A 17,605-nucleotide genomic window follows, 5' to 3' on the forward strand; every position below is an offset into this window, starting at 1 on the left:
TCATTTTTTAGTGCTGATTTACAATTTTTAAAAAAAAAAAAAAAAATACTTGAGGTCTTTACTGTTTTACCATGGTCTGAAATAGTGTAATTTAGCTAGGTGCAGATGTTACAGGTGCTTTTTAGGCACTCAGCAAAATCACACCATGATTTGACAGATTTAATATTTGCTTAACCTGGGCAGGTTATATTCTTATAAAACAGGGAAGCTGCCACACATAAGGGAAAATCACTTTCATAAGGCAAAAATTACTATTGTATTAGATAGATAGATAGATAGATAGATAGATAGATAGATAGATAGATAGATAGATAGATAGATAGATAGATATGCCTAAATCAAGAACATGTAGCTTTTTAATATCACATGCACTTTTAAGGGGTATAAGGGCCCTGATAAAAATTCCAAGGCCATGTAACATGCACTATCGTCCTGGTGGTGACAACTCACCAGTGACAGGATTGCTAACTTACCAGATATATGTTTTAATGGTCACGTTTAATGCTGGTGTTGACAACTCACCAGTGACAGCATTGCTAACTTACCAGATATAAGTTTTAATTGAGTCACTGCCTCGTTAGCTGAACCAGTCAGAGTTTGCTTCCTAATTGCTCCTCCGCTACGAGAATCGGCAGTGTACCGGGCCAGCGAGGGAGAGATCCCACAAAGGTAAGTATAACCCTCTCTTGGGTGATTCTGCTGCTGGTGATGTGTCATTTATGATACATGGTGCTCTATCAAAGGGCATGTCATTGGGTAGGGGATTACATTTACTTAAAGTGACACTAAACTCCAGAATTACATCTTAAAAATGCATTCAAGTACCCTAATTATTAATAAAATTGTATCTTATTTGTGTATCACTCGGCTGTAGATCCTCAAATCATCTCTGAATTGGTGCTGACATTGTCCTTCCATCTGGAGGATGGCTACTTTTGTTCCCCATGGTCCCGGTGTGTGTTGTAAAGTAGCCACCACTCCAAGCTTGCTCCAATGATAGACTACAGTCTCATGTTTAGTTTACTAAGTTGTATTGAGATTGTAGCCTATCACGGGAATGAGCTTGGAGCAGTGGCTACTTTAAGAGGGGTTTTCCGGCTAAATGTTTATAGGATGCTTAATTGCAGTGTTAGGGTGGTACTATAATTTAGGGCATTTTTTTCACTTTGGGGCTATAGAGTTTTCATCTGTTTTTAGCTGAAACTTTCAGGATGCCTAGCACTAAAAAAAAAAAAAAAAAAAATCTATGTAAGGGTAATCTAAACAGCCTACACAAATATTTGTTTAATTTTGACAGCCTCTACATTTTCTTGTTTTACACCACAAGCAAATACAGAGCTCTAAATGGGTCATCAAGAGCCAAAATATTTCCCCAGGAAGAACCATAAAGTTTTTATATTTATAAATACAACGAGTTAGATTGATTGAACGAGGTGCGAGTGTGTGTGAGTGTGTGGGAAGGGGGGGTAGATGGGACCTTTGTACTTATGCACTGAACATCCAGCCCTCAGAACTACCTGATGTCGGGTTCCTTACACCAAAAGCAATGTAGCAAATTAATTATACCTGGTTAAGGATGGAAGGAAAGCACAATTCTGCAGGTAGCACAGTTCATTTTTACCATTTTATAAAAAGGGTAAGTCAGTGAAAAATACATTTTGCCATGAGAATAATAGCACCAGGAAAAAATAAATTTGTTCAGACTTCTATAATAAGATGATGGGGGTAAGGAAAGGAAAACGCAGCAACATTTTGATTGCCTAGTTTATAAATAGGATCAGATAGTTTGGAAATAGTAACAACAACACTTATAACAAAGAGACTGCTGATTCGGATCTAATATAAGTTACAGAAACAATATGTTATTAGCTGTAGCTGCAGTGGTAATTTTTCATATTATTGCTAACAGAAACGTTTTAAACAATAACTAATACTAATAACATTTAAAAATGAGTATACTTCTTGCGTAAGTGTTCCATTTTTCTTTCCTTATTATGGACCTTTTCACTTGAATCTTGCACTAACATTTTGTGATGTTAAATTACTCTAAAATCATAATGTAGCATTTTTAGATGATAATAATCATTATTAGATAATAAACACATTTCTGGTGCTAAATATCTGTTCAAAACAAGTCACAGTTATACGTTTATTGATATAAGGCCACCTGTCTCCTATCAAAATCACCTGTATAACAGATATTAACGCTGATTTATAAAAAGTACTTGAGAATCTTCGCACAATAAATTGTGTGAGTATTTACTTCAATTATCCAATCGTGAAAAACAAATTCCTGCGTAATTATTTTATCTGCGCATAATTGGATAATTGGAGTGAATATTCACACAATTTATTGCATGAAGATTTTCAACTCCTTCAGTAATTCAGCCCCGAATAGTATCTGTAGAAATTCTTTAATTGCATGTGCTGCTTGAAATCTGTTGATGTATATAATAAATTGCTTACCTTATGATAGACTGAATCCTGGTGCTATTTACTTCTAGGTGTGCTCAGCTCAGACTGCACATCACAGCTATAGGGAGACAATATGAGGGCTACAGTGCATTCAGCCATAGCCCCTCCTATCCTTTATTTGGGCCATTGTGGTCTCAGCCTTGACTGAGCTCTTGATGGTAAAAAGGCAGTGTTTATCCTCTCTTTTTTTATAGGTTATTAATGTTGAACATTGCAGTTATGTTTAATCAGATATGTTATTATTTCAAATTATTAAAATTAAAATGATTTCATTTGCAAATATTTTTTCAAGCGCTATGCAAACTGTTGCCACTATAAAAAATCATATCTAATATTAATAATAATACAACATACGTGTATTAAAACATATACTATACATAACCGATAAACTAAGCAATACATAATGGACACATAAATAAATAAATAATTATTAAACATACCTATAAGTAGCCCCCACACTCTAATTGTAAGGTAAATGCTCAGGTGCACATCCAAGAAAATTCCATACAAATCTAAAGTAGATATAGAGGTACTCACGGGTCTTGCAGCAGAGATAAGTCAAAGTATCTGCATTGTTGACAATAAATGTTTTGACTTATCTCCGCTGCAAGACCCATGAGTGCCTCTGTATGTACTTTGGATATTTATTAAACATAGATATCTTATTAGCAACGATATAACAGTGTGTAATAGATGCAATTTACCAACTATCTGAAACAGAGCTGCTTTATGGTGGGTGAGGGGGTATTAGGCTGCATTGCCTCACCAACATTAATTATGTGCCCCTACATAAAGCATTACCTATGATTTATTCAAGGCTAAAGCACCCACTTAGTACAGTTACTCACCGAGTGCAGTTATAATGCCCTGCCCTTCTCTGGTTAGTGTCTGAGACCAGCTCTGGTCTGAAACAGGAACTAAAGCTAGCCATAAACATCAGATAGTGGTCAGACATTCAGTCGTGATCAAACTGCCAAGAGATCTTTTTTGTACCTTTCCATAACCATACCCATTTAGGGCTACCAAACACACATGATAATGTTATGGAGGTGGGATGGGGATAGTGAAGGCAGACCTTGGAAATAATGTATTATCGAGGGGGAAGAATCAATTGAATGGGAAAGCCAACCCAATCAAACAAATTGTTTATCAGAGCTTAGAGGAAGTTTATAGCTATAAATTAATTCCCCAATCAAACAAAACAACAATGATTCTAATGGTGAGATATTAATCATCCTATGTCTTGAGGCCTTCTGCAAAGGCACCTTCTGGGGAATGTACACCATACTGTATAATGCCAAAAAAAACCTTGGCTTTGCCGTAGACTAAGCACCACTTCTACGGTTTCACCGTTAGAAATTATATAAAAGGTTAATTACAAAACCTTTGAAAATTGTATATTATAAGAAAGAACGGAGCACCTGAGATGTATTTCACAGTTTTCTATTTAAACCAAAGCGTCTATCCATTTGAAAAAGCAAGCAGCTTTCAGCTCTGGGACACCAGTGTGCTAGTAACCCTAGCCAATGAACTTTGAAAAAAAAATATATACAGTATATATATATATTTTCTTCATTAAGTTCATTGGCACATACCACAACACATCGGAGAAAGATTAACTGGGCATGGAAAGGGGGTTTACATTGGCACAAGACCAGCACATTTTTTAAATATAGCTTACAGTCTGAATAAGGAGCAAATGGCAAGAATATTTGCATATAGTGAATAAGCGAATTTATCACACTCCCACACATCCCACTAAAACAACAGAATATATTCTGTTAGCAAAATATCGAGATCTAGGATTAAATGGTAGATGAAAAGTCTAACAGAATACTTTATTAGGCAAAAATAGCCCACAGCAAGACATACATATGACTAAAAAGCTCCATTGGGGCCCCTTCCAAATTTCACATTATATCAAAACAGACTATGTAAAGGGCAAAATAATATTAACTTACCAAAAATCAGAAAAAAAATCTCGTACAGTATGTCTCTTATTAAAATTGCATCTATTCCCATATATACATGGAACATCAACCAGGCTGGGATACTGTTAGACTTTTTATCTACCATATGTGACTAGATATAAATGTTTTGCTGACTGTATTGAAAAACAGCCTTTCATTTTAAAGCTGAGCACAAAAGTACACAGCTAACTACACAACTAAAATACATATATGTGAACCGTCTTTTCTACCTAAAGACTTTCAATTCTTTTCAGGTAGTTTTGTGGTTTATTCACCTTCACAAGACAGCTCAGCCAGGAGGGTGACGCCACTTTTGTGATGGAATTAAGGAATACCTCCCCAACCCAGCTGGTTGATTAGACATTCAAGTTTTAAACTGTTCCTTCTTCCTGTCAGCATGTCCCCTGTTAGCACATGTGCACACAGCGCGGCTCTCCCAGTCTAAGCTCTGTTGTGCACGGGATGACGGGACCCAGGTATCAAGACATATTCAAGTACTTAAACTTGTATATAAAAATACACAATTTTTTAAAGTAATATACAACTGCATTAAATGGTGTTTTGTTTATATCTGCCTGGAGTTGAGCTTTAAATAAATTAAGTAATGTAACTGAACTCTGGCAGAACCCCCCTCTGCCCCAAGGAGCTCAAACATGCTTGCAGAGCAGTAATGTCACATCTGCAGAAACGTGACATAACATTTTTAAAACTACGGTAGCACACACTTAAACTCCGGCAATTTCTGTTCTTACCCAGAAAGAGAATATTCTTTTTCTTTGCTTCTATATTTCCAAAGTCAATCTATTTTTATACTTAGGTGTTATATTCGAACACAACATAGAGCTATAAAATAATGAGGACATTTGTAGAAACAGTTTGGAGCCTACTTTTATTTTTTTATCAATGTTCCCAACAGTAGTTATCTGTAAAATAGCAATGTCACTGACATGGCAGATTTGTGTGGCAATGCTGTGCATTTGTATTTCAGGGAAGCAGCAAAAATGGAAATTCTCTCCATGTAGCATCATAGAGGAGATCTCATTTCCAGGGTTAATTAAATTTGTCATATATACTGCATATAATTATGCAAATGTTACAAGCTGCTGGACCTGCTCCATCTTGCACATTCATCATTTCATGGAGATTCTCTGATTATATCAGTGTCTTACCCAATGAATGTTGGAGGCACCACATTTATTCCCACCCGCTGACATGCATGTACAGTCACACACATCTAATACCCTCAACACTGGATTTTAGAGCTACATATTTTCTTTGCAATACCAGCATTTACCCTCTGCATCCACTATGGGAAGTTTATACCTCCTCCAGATGTGCAGGGTAAAAGCCTGAATGTGCCTAAATTTACCTGTTTTTTTTAAATATATATATCTCTTGGTTTACTGTACATGCAGAGCCGGATTTCCGACAAGGCAAACCAAGGCCCGGCCTCAGAGCAGCAGGGAGTAGAGGTGCAGCAGGGGTGTGGAATTACTATCTCCCGATGCCCGGGAAATGCAGTTCCAAGCACCGGGCAGGTAGTTTTCTACATTTAGCCATGCTTTGGGCAAGCAGAGCTAAATGTACAGCAGGGAAGCCTCCCCTTGTTTTCTACAAGTGATCTCGGCGATGTCGCCGAGATCACTTGTATGCAACCTGCAGGTCTGCCATTCTCCATGGGGGGGTTGGCAGGTAAGGGGACGCATTGAGGAACATGGCCTTGGGGCAGCAGAGAGAGTAAATCCGGCCCTGTGTACATGGCCATGGTACAGTTTATTAAAGCAGAACTCCAGGTAAAACTATTACTAACCCTTGCAGTGGGACTACTCCTGCACTGCAAGGGTTGTTTGATCATGGGAGAAAAATAACAAATTTATATTCACCTGATCCTCCGAGACAACCGGCTGTGACAGCACTCCCTCCAGCCTGTCTCCTTCTCCGCTGCAGCAATGGTATGTTCCTCGTCATCCTCACATCCTATACACAGTGTATAGGTGATGATTTACGGGACCTCAGTCTGCTGCAGCAGAGGAAGAGAGAGGCTCCAAGGATCGGTCTAAGGAAGCCAGCTCAGAGGATCGCGTGATTATAACTTTTTTTTTTCCTCCTTAGACACAAACTAGCAATCAGCCCTTGCAGTGTGGGGGTAGCCCTATTGCAAGGGTTAATAATAATGTTTCCCAGAGTTCTTCTTTAAGGGTAGAAAAATAGGAACTGCCATTGCTGACTTATTTTTAAAGTTGCCTGCTCTGACCCTCATCATCCTTCGTCCTATGTGGAGGGACTGATTTACCAAACAATACACATATTGGCAGTTGAATTGATGCTCCACAATCCAGCCTGAACAACCAAGGTTTATTTTCAGTCTTTACTACTCATAGATGATGCTCACAGAGATTTGCAGAATCATGACAGTGTACATTCGTTAACAAATGTTAAGCAGGACACACTCAGGTGTTTAATTGAACCCTGGCTAAAAACGGAGATTCTCCTTAATGTATATTGGGGCTATCTAACATTTGTTAGCTCTTTTATTCCAGAAACATTTTATTGGGTTTTCATAAACAAATGCTAACAACAGGTCAGTCCCTCCTTATTCCAGCCCTGCTTCTTCATTCTGATCAACTCATAACACATTCTCCTCTTGGTTCCTTCCCGTTTTGTCTCCCCACTTCTTGTCATTCAGTTGTGTTGCAGATCATCAGAGCCTGTTGCAGATATCTCCAGATCTGTGTTTACAGTCCATGGTGACCTAATCCTTTTAAATTGAAGTTTATAGTTCCTGCCCAAATACATCAGTTTATACATATGTAATAGTGAATTCATTATATTAATTCAGATTATTTTTGGTGGAGTTGGTTCCATTTGAATAAAATACACTTTTTGGCATAAAAGAACAATTCCCTCATATTTACTTATTTGTACATTTTAGTAAAGACCAGGCAACAATTAACATGGTTGAAAGGAATTTCCTGATAGCATGTTCACATAGTTTAGCACTCTTCAGAAATTCACACTCTTTGTCCACTGTCAGTCAGAATAATGTTGGTAAAAGGACCTCTTTCAGTGTTGCATTTATGACAGTCCAAAACGAGATGGGTCAGCTTGGTGCATTATAGCTGGGGTTATGCGCGTTCTTGTAGGAATCTTATGTGTACCATTTTGTCCCTAGGACTGTAGTACTTGCCTCCAGGGCCTCCTGCCACGCTGTTTGTCCGGCATATCCACCTGACACTCCTGGAGCCTAAGTGGAATTCTGGGTGTAAATTAATTAGCACTAGCCTGACTAGGGCTGAACTGTTTTTTTTTCCATCCGATAGCTATTTTTGCATTTACTTTTCATGGAGGAATAATACATCATGTAGTGTGCACCAATAAGTAAAGGTGATCATAAAAATCTAAATTAAACTAAATCTTAGAGGAACCTTTGCATGGGCATGACAGTGTGATCTGCACATACATGCAGGCTTTGGCAACATCATTCATGTGCATACAATTTTATAACCTGCTACCTGTGAAATAATGGTGTAATTATACATATAATAATCTTACTTGGACGTTTAATTACACTGCATACAGGGCTGACACATTCCCTGAACAAGAGTGTAAGCTTTTTCAGATCAGTTGAGGGACTGCTTTCACTGGGTGTGGAAGTACCCTCTGATGAACCCACAACAAGTGTGTAAATGGTATTCATAGGAAATTCTTACTGCTCTTGTGTAGTTCCTTTTACTAAATCAGTCCCAGTGAGTCACTGACCTGAAACACAGCACACATGATATGTACATGCTTGTTCTGGTCACTGAATCGCTAAATAGTGAGGCAGAGATGAGAAATGGCAGCCCCAGAGCCTGAACCTTCCAGAATAAGTCAGCGATGGCTGCTCCCGTATTGTAATCTAATAGTGGTACAACCATACTAACCTTCACCAGCAGATGATGCTGGAGGTTTATTCAGTAACTGGAGACCAATAAGGGAAAGACTTTCAGGTCCTGACAGTGATTCTCTAATGTACTCAGAAGATCTGCATACATTTGTATGTGTAGAAATTTCTGATTATAATTACAATTACAAATAATTATCATAAATATACTATCATTGTTTTATTACTCATCTTATGCTATATTGTAAAGATTTAAAGTACATGTCAGTGCAAAGAACAAAGCAAAAATTGTACGCTGTACATCTCTACAATACATGCACATTTCCCATATCCCATTATAGACCCTGCAAGTTCAGAAAAATACCTGTTCATCTACCAGAAATGTACTAATACACAAATCAGTAACTGAGATAGTATTAAGGACAGAAACAGCCAAGCAGCTAATATTCTTAGAAAGAAGATAACAATGGCAACAACCCCATATGTTTCTCAGTAAGTTTCCCTGAATGGAGCTATGTATTTATTAAAGAAACGTTTCATATTCTAAACATCTAGTAGAGTTGCACGCAACTTCGGCCCTCCAGCAATGGTGATACTAAAAATCCCATCATACTTCTGTCTCTGAGAGTCATGCATTGGGCTGGCAGAGTCTTGCAATGCCTCATGGGACTTATAGTTCCAAACAGTTAGAGTGCCAAGGTTGCCTACCCTTGCTCTTGTATAAGTACCTGAATTTGTCTTGGTATTAATCTGTATATCTCCCAACTGTCCCTCATTTAGAACCAAATGCCCCTGTCCCTCTTTCCTCCTCAGTTGCCCCTCTTTTTGGTCTGATGTACGCTTATCTATGAAAATGTTCTATTTAAATATTAAAAGTATTATTCTGCAATAATAACTTTATCTTATCTCTTAAAGTGATATTAAAGTCAAAAGAATTTTAAGCGATTTCAAATGTTGATGAAATCACTTACAATGGATGCTGCTTCTTGATATTTAAATGTTTTAGTTTCCTGCAGAATCAGCTGGTCCGCTGAGCACTGGCCTTGATATCCTGTTTTAGAGTGACTCCTTCCTCTAGCAGAGTGCTATGCAGTCACCCTTGTGTGTGCTAGTAAGCCGTGTGTGTCTCCACAAACACACAGACACAGCAAATCAATCTATTTTCCTTGCCCTGGCCCCCTCAACTCCCTCCTCCCTTCTCCAAGCTAGTAGATGAACAGTTGATGGAGTCTGCACTGTCATTTGAGGTCTTATACTGGACAGGAAATTCAGGGAAGCTGAGCTGAGAGACTTGGAAGCAGCTGTTCAGGACGATGATGATTTTGGGTGTTTTGGCAAAAATGTAAAGCAATGCTTTGCTGAGCAATGTATATTTATTTGATCTGGATTCATTATTTAAAACAGTTTGAGAGTTTAATACTAGTTTAATTATCTCGCTCATCTCAGAAACTACTGTCACTCTGCACCATAGAGGAAGTGGCCAGATTAAAGACATCACATGCATACATGGTGTATCACCCTTATACTTTGTGTCCAATTAAGGTTGATGTTATTATTAGTTGCTGCTTCAAACTAATTTTGCTCCTCTGCAAATTCCATTGTTCTTTCTTTTGGGGGTTTATCTTCTTCTCTACTATACATTGGGTTCCAACCGCTTTACAGCATAGGGTCTTCTGAATTCCAGCCCAACTTGCATCGAGCTCAACCTACCTGCTTGGGGAAAAAAACATTTCTCGCAATCTCTCTTCAATGAGGAAAGGTTGGGAGGTATGATCTCCTGTAATCTCCTGTACAGCAGAACTCAAAGACAATCAGGTTCCTGCTGCAGTGCATATGTGCTGAGTGAACACAAAGATAACCAGGCTAGTGTGCTTCTTCTCCCTCATTATGAGTAGACTGTAGGTTTGTTCTGGACCAAGCTATGTTGCTGTTGCAGTGGAGGTCGAGGACCTGGTGTGCAGTCTGACAGGGGTGTGTCTAGATCACAAAACTGGCTGCATAGATTTACAAATCCTTTGGCAGTCCCCATACACAGTATGTATTTTACCTGTGTATGTAGCTGTTTCCCCGGATTTTAGGTTTAAATGAAATAGAACCAATTCATATGATTTTTGGTTGCTTAAATCACAATTAAAGCTGGAGTTCTGTTACATTTTGGGGGTTATGAAGCACCAGAAACATAACTTACCTCTAAAGAAGTGCGCCCCATGTACTCCTGACTGCTGCTCAGTGTAGAAATCCCTAACCGAATGACATTTACTGTGCTGAAGCATTGTTTACTATAATACTAATATTTACTTTTCTTTCATTATTTGATGCCCCTTAGTGCTGCTGCTCTCCCACAGCCTCTTTGCTGCCACTTGCTACATACAGTAGTGAGGGTGGTAGAGCACTGGACTCGCAGCTTAATGGAGGTTCTAAATAGCTGTATGATATAAAAAGAGCTTTTATGAGAATTAGTGATTTAGTTCACAGGTACCTTAAACTATCTGGTGATTTGACTTGAGCACCTTGTTGAGTTAACATGAGTGGTAATTATCCACTCACTGGGCCTAATAATCTAATATTGGAAGTTGTTGAGGTATGCAAATTGTCGCATGTGACACTCTATTTTGGTGCATCGCACCTCAAATAACATATCATAATAATATTAGGTCACAGTGCATATAATATTATTTAGCACATAGCAGAATGTGTGACAGTCTAGTGCCATCACCCATCCTCTTGGCACACTACTGCACCTCTACTGGCACAAATGTTGACACATGTTGTTTTTTTAATCAATATTTATTTGGGCAGATTGTGAGACTTTTTGTGTGAAAAGTGGCATTTGGGATTTTTTTTTAAAATTGGTGCACTGGTTTCATTTTTCTTTTCAAATCTTTAAAATTAAACTATTACTTGGCACAACCAACAAAAGCAGGTTTGTGCGCAAAATATCTGGCACGCTAACAATAGTTTATATGGCCCACCATGTCATACATGTGCCTATGTGGATCTGGGGATAGTGTGCTCTACCATCTAAAACAATTTATATGTTTTCTTGTTTGTTCTTGTTTTAGGCTTCTCCGTTTCTGTTATTGCTTCTATTTTTTAATCAAATGTTAATCTAAAAACCAAAAAAGAGAGATGATGGATAAGTATGATATGTCCATTCCAAAAACAGCACATTTGATTTGTTCTGCATTGACGTTAATTAAGCATGAATAGGCATTGTAGATCCATAAAGGTTACTTTCTTTACATTAGTTACAATGGTTCAGAACTTGTGGCACTTGTTTAAAAGTAAATAGAAGGCCACCTGCCAATTAGAGAATATTTCCTCCGCAGATTCATCCTTTGTATGCCCCTTGGCCCAGCGACACAGCAATTAGGGAAGCACTTAATTAAATAAAGAATGACTTGTGTTCCAAAATGGCAGAATGAAGCTATGAATACATAGGTAAATAGCCAGCGAGCGGTGGTCAACGCATCGAGCGTGAAGCACGTGCCTGCTTTTGTTCTGCATTCAGACTGGTTATGAATGTAAGTCGGTTGTAGAGGTTAATGGTAATTGCCAACTAAAGTGATGTTTGACATTTGATTCCTTATTTAGCCGATCTGAAAGAGCTCGTAAAGCAATCCAGCGCGTCTATTCATGTTTCCATCTCCAATGGCAGCTAAATTACCGGCATAAAGCTAAACCAATGAGATGTGAAATGAATTTCTCTCTGTATGGAAATATGCTGCAGTATATATTTTATTCTTTTGTAATTATAAAATGTGTCGTTCTCTTGCACAACGATCCTCTACCTCTACGCTCTGAGAGAAGCTTACTTAATCTTTATTACCTTTAGATTTTTTTCTCTAGTGTATATCTAACCAAAACTTTTTAGGTTTAGTTTTGGGCCATGGTAGGAAACAGAACCTCTATCAGGTGTTTTTGCTGATGGTGTGCCCCTTGGGGAGATAATCCCTCTCTATTTATCCTGGTGAGCATTGGAGTTCCCTGATTCCAGGGATACAAACAGTAACTTCACACGCGGCAAGAGATCTGGTCTATATATGTCCCCTTAATAGAACTCCATGACCCCTAAGTGTACCTCACCTGCTGCCCGTGATCCCTGAGGAGTATAGCGTGCGCTTCTCCGACGCGATCCCTCCTTGTTATTCCATTTGTGATAAAAAAAATACAATTTTAAAAAGCAAGTTTAGTTTATTAACTGAATAATCTGTACTTTTATTTCAAGCATAATACTTTTATATACACTGCATTTCACGTCCCTAGTGTAACAAAATGACTTTCAATTTGTAAAAATATTCCACACTGACTTTGTTTTCAATTTTTCCGAAAATGTAATTTTTTTCCGGAAAAAAACGTTTTTTGATATGCTTTCTTGGTCCAAATCTCCTGCTGGCAACTCATTGGAAGTGACACGGTTGCTGATCTGGACGAGTTGCCGATATGTTTCGATAGAACACTGGTGACATCTGGCTAAGGGAGTATTTGCTCTCGCTTCTTGTTGTGCCTAGAAAGGTGCCCAAACACCTATCGATTATCGTTTGGAAATCTTCCACGAATGGTCTTTTGTACGATAATTGATCAGTTGATGGGAACCCAAAGATTTTTTTTTACTGTACTCCTGTCTTGAATTTCCTCGATTGGTCAGGTTGGGAAACCTTTTTCAAATTCGATGGACTAGTGGTGTTTTCGTATAAAAAAATTCCCAACATGAACACTGCACATGTGCAAACAGGATGGAAAGGGGAAGGGGAATGAAGGGAAATCTCCTCCAAAGAACACAGACCAGAAAAGGAAAGGTATTAACCATCCTCTACTCTATTTAAAGCTAACAACAGAATAGTTTGGATTGAGATACACTTTAAATATTGGTTGTAATGTATGAAAATGATAGAAAAAGTAAAGCCAAAAACAAAACTTATTTTCACGAGTATCAAGACTAACATCTGATTGGTTCAAATAGAAAAAGCTCAAGTTTTCCTCCATCTAAATGTATATCTAAAGCCCAAACCTTTTTTTCTTCATATTGGAAAAAGCAGGGAATAGTTAAAACCACTGTTAGGTTTGTTCTGCCATTTGTGCCCTATTCGAGAAACTTCCTTTCACTTCCTGTCCTGGAGACACAACAAAGAGAGAGTGGAAAACTCTCCAAAGTGAAGTAAATCCCCTCTTAGACAGTTGCCACGGCAACAAATGTTCCCATTGGAAGATTTCCCCTATCTTTCTGTTCTGATGACAACATTTTGGATTTTCCCTCACCGTCATTCCAATGACAATGGTTACAAGGGCACACCTGACAGGGGTTCCAACCCCTCATCTATCTATCTATAGTATCTATCTATCTATCTATCTACAGTATCTATTTATCTATCTATCTATCTATCAACACAAACACAGAATAGATTCAGACTTTATTCAGGGCCAGGACTAATGTTGATATGGTATTTGTACTATATATTATCTGCATAGTAGTGCAGAATTTTTACACCCCACGTAAATTAATAAAATGAATACACACACTGGGCCAGATAATCTAAGATTGTTGAGGGATGCTAATTGTCGCATGTGACATCTTTGGGGTGCACTGCTTATCAAATAAACTATTATGTTGTGGATCAAAGAGTCTAATTTGCACAGATTAGAATGTGTAACTGTCCTGTGCCATTATTCTCTTGGGGCACCACTGCACACCTCTATTGTGCCAAATACTGACTCATTTTCTAAATCATTATGTATTTTGTGCAGATTGTGAAACTTTTTGTGGCCCCTGCTATTTTTTTTTACAATTACGTTTCCGTGCACTAAATATTTGACATACTGAAAGCAGTTTATCTGGCCCATGTTCTTCAATATAAAGATTGTGTTTTACATTTCATGTTGTCTTCTAACTCAAATTTTCTTCCATTATTCCTTTAAGGCGACTAAAATGACAGGAATGGGTAAACTTGTTCTCTGGCGCCATGTGGTCCAATACTTCTAAGAACTGTTGACAATAACTGCCACTCTCACTCTTCACATCTGTGTGCCAGTAACCATAAATCGTGTTAGCAGGCCTGTGTCTGAAACATGCTCTGCCTCTAAGGCCAATATATGTCAGCAAACACTGTAAGAGGATGCTTATCCTTCATCCGAAATACAAGGCATTTCAGGGAGGGCTACTGATGACGTGGGAAGGTACCAACGTTTTCCCTTTTCAAAGAGGCGGTAAAATAAACTCTGACCCAGAACAAGGTTTTCACTCATGTTAGCAAGTCAGTGAGTGACACATGTGTGTCTGCATGTTGGTGTGAAAGCATGGAAGTCAAGGGGTGAGCATATTGTGAAGACTTGGAGGAGCCAAGCAGACTGGGCTTCTACTAACTGGATCAGAAGATAGCTGAGATTCTCAAACTTTGTTGGTTTATAAGTTGAGACTCCCATTTAAAGGTAACGGGCTAATTTTCTATGCTATAATGATTTTTATTTTACTCAATAACCAATGAGCACTGAACATAAGAGTCACATAGTTGACATTAAAGAGGCCCTGTCTGGTCTTTGGATTTTCCTTGGATTTCCCTAAATATCCTCCCTGTCTGGTCTTTGAAGACATAAAACCAACATTCATCTGCATGGTACTGTAGGTGACATATGCTTATACTAACTTAATAATCTAAATAAATAACCACAAAACACACTAGTTCATTTGAATTGGCATTAATTGGCTGCGGCATTTTATTGGAATAAATAATTAAATCAATCTTTAATAATCCATTAAACTCAATTAACCAGTAAAATGTTAAAACCAATCATATTGCCCAGTTATTGAAACTCGAACAATACATCACTCAAGGGAATAGTCCCCACCAGGATGGCTCGCGCCATCGCAAGCCAAGGCACCACCACTAGCCGCGACCAGCTCAATGCAATTCTGCAAATCTAAATTAAAAATGTCTAACGCCACAACAGAGAGATGTACCCCGTCCTGGCGGTAAAAACCCTCTAAACCTCCCTCCAAATCCCTATGTCTAAATGAAAACCCACCCAAAAATGGCATAAATTTCTCCAGCGCTCTGTGTTCAAGCGTTTACGAATCTTCTCAAATGGGCGACCTGTCACAGATGACAACCAAACCCTTCTAGGTACTATTTCGGAAAAAACAAAACAAGTACAAGGCAATGCTCTTTTTAAATCAGTTAATTCCCTTTTCATTTGAAATAACAAATCTAAAGTACCTACTTGACCTATATCATTACCCCCTAAATGAATTACCAATATATCAGGAGTAGGCCAGCAGTGCATCAAATTCTGCAGAACCATCAATAACTGACACCACTTTAAGCCTCTAACCCCCTTCCAGAACACACAAAAATTGTCTTTTGGCATACTCAAATTTTCCGAATAACATCGATGAGCCGCTCGGTTCTGTGCCCAAAATTCAAATGAATGTCCAACAATCCAGACTACAGACCTCCGTCCTGAAAATCAAAGAGATAGATTAGGGCGCACATATATACTAAATCTATCGGAACCCCACCGTCCAATTCTCTTAATAACAGATTCCGCGAGACCCAATCGAGCCGCCTCAGTAGCCGCCCCGATCCTAAAAGAATGGGATGAAAATTTAAAAGCTCCCAAACCTAAATATGACATGCATTTTTTTAGAACATTATTGAATTGAAATATCATCACTGGAGTACCGTCTAAATGGATCAAAACATTTCCATCGACCTGAGGCCTGGATAAAAGGTAAGTACGCACCCTAACTACTGGACAAAGAAAAGGGTCACCGCAAGCTCTCAGAGTCAACCACTCAGATGTCCCAAGCCCAATTTATCCGTTTTAGATTTAGCAATCCTGAAATAAACAGCAGAGTCGACCAACAACACCTCCCTAAACATGAGACCCGATTCAACCCTTTTACTAGGCGGTACAAGCTCCGAAATGCGCAGAGCTGCAAAAAATGCCATTAGAAACGCTGTATGGAACAACAAAGACTCGCCGAATAACAGATCACAGAAGTTGCCGTACACAACAGCCTAAGAAGCTCACCTGAGATTGGACCCCTATCGTCCCGAGAAAAATTTCCCTTTTTATAACCCTTCAAAACCCTTTGAACAGAAAAATAACTACAACACGGAGGCAGATTAAACAATTTAAAGAAACATGAAATGCCAGATACCGTTTTAGCCAACTGGCTATAGGAAGGTCTGCTTTTAAGCATGGAGCAAAGAAATGCTAGAATAGATTCTTCACACTGAGCGACAGCAGACGATCCCATTTCTTCATTAAAACCCGACCACTTTTTCCATGAGGCAGAGTAATCGGCCCATGTTTTCGGTGCCACAGAATTTCTTATGTTTCCTGAAATAAGATTCAAATCAAACTCCAGAGGTGCCCTGGGCACGGGAAACCCTCTTGATCTGCGTCCGGTAGAAGTTCCCTGAACCGCTGCATCTGAAAACGGGACAAAGAATCCGCCAATACATTCAATTTTCCAGGGATGAATTTAGCTTTTAACCAGATATTAAATCTAAGGCATAAGAAAACCAGATACCTCAATAATTTAATTACTGATGGAGACTTGGAAGACAAGCAATTGATAGCAAAAATTACCCCTTTATTATCTGAATAAAGTAAAATTCTCCAATTGGAAAATTGAACACCCCATATTTCTAAAGCCACTACCACCGAAAAAAGCTCCAATAAAACAATATTTTTAGTAGCTTTCAGAGTCACCCAAGAAAGAGGCCACCTGTCACAACACCAATGATTGTTCCAAATGACCCCAAAACCAGTAGAACCCGCTGCATCCGTAAAAAGATTGAGCTCCTCTGCCGGAAAGAAATCACTCTGCCAAAAGGACTTGCCGTTATACTGGTCAAAAAATTTGTACCAAACCAACAAGTCTTCCTTCAAATCCATAGTCAATCTCACGTGGGAGAAGGGGGACTTAAGACCGGAAATAGCTAAATCTACCTCCTTGAGAAAACCCGACCTACTGGCATAATGCGGGATGCAAAATTTAGTAAACCCAACAAAGATTGCATATCTCTTAACAAAACCTTACACCCACGTAAAAGCGTCGTAATAAACAATTGCGTTCTATCAATCTTCTCCATAGGTAAACTAAATTCCAATGAACTTGTGTTAATCACAATACCCAGGAACTGCAACGACACCGAAGGCAAGACTGACTTTTCCTCTGCTAACGGAATTCCAAAGTAACTGCAAACAGAACCAAAAAGCTCAAACAATCTCAAGCATATAGGTGAACCGTGAGGGCCCATAAACAAAAAAT

This window comes from Nanorana parkeri, unplaced genomic scaffold, assembly GCF_000935625.1.
Source record: "Nanorana parkeri isolate BGI_ZX_2015 unplaced genomic scaffold, ASM93562v1 scaffold405, whole genome shotgun sequence".
In the NCBI taxonomy this organism is placed as follows: Eukaryota; Metazoa; Chordata; class Amphibia; order Anura; family Dicroglossidae; genus Nanorana; species Nanorana parkeri.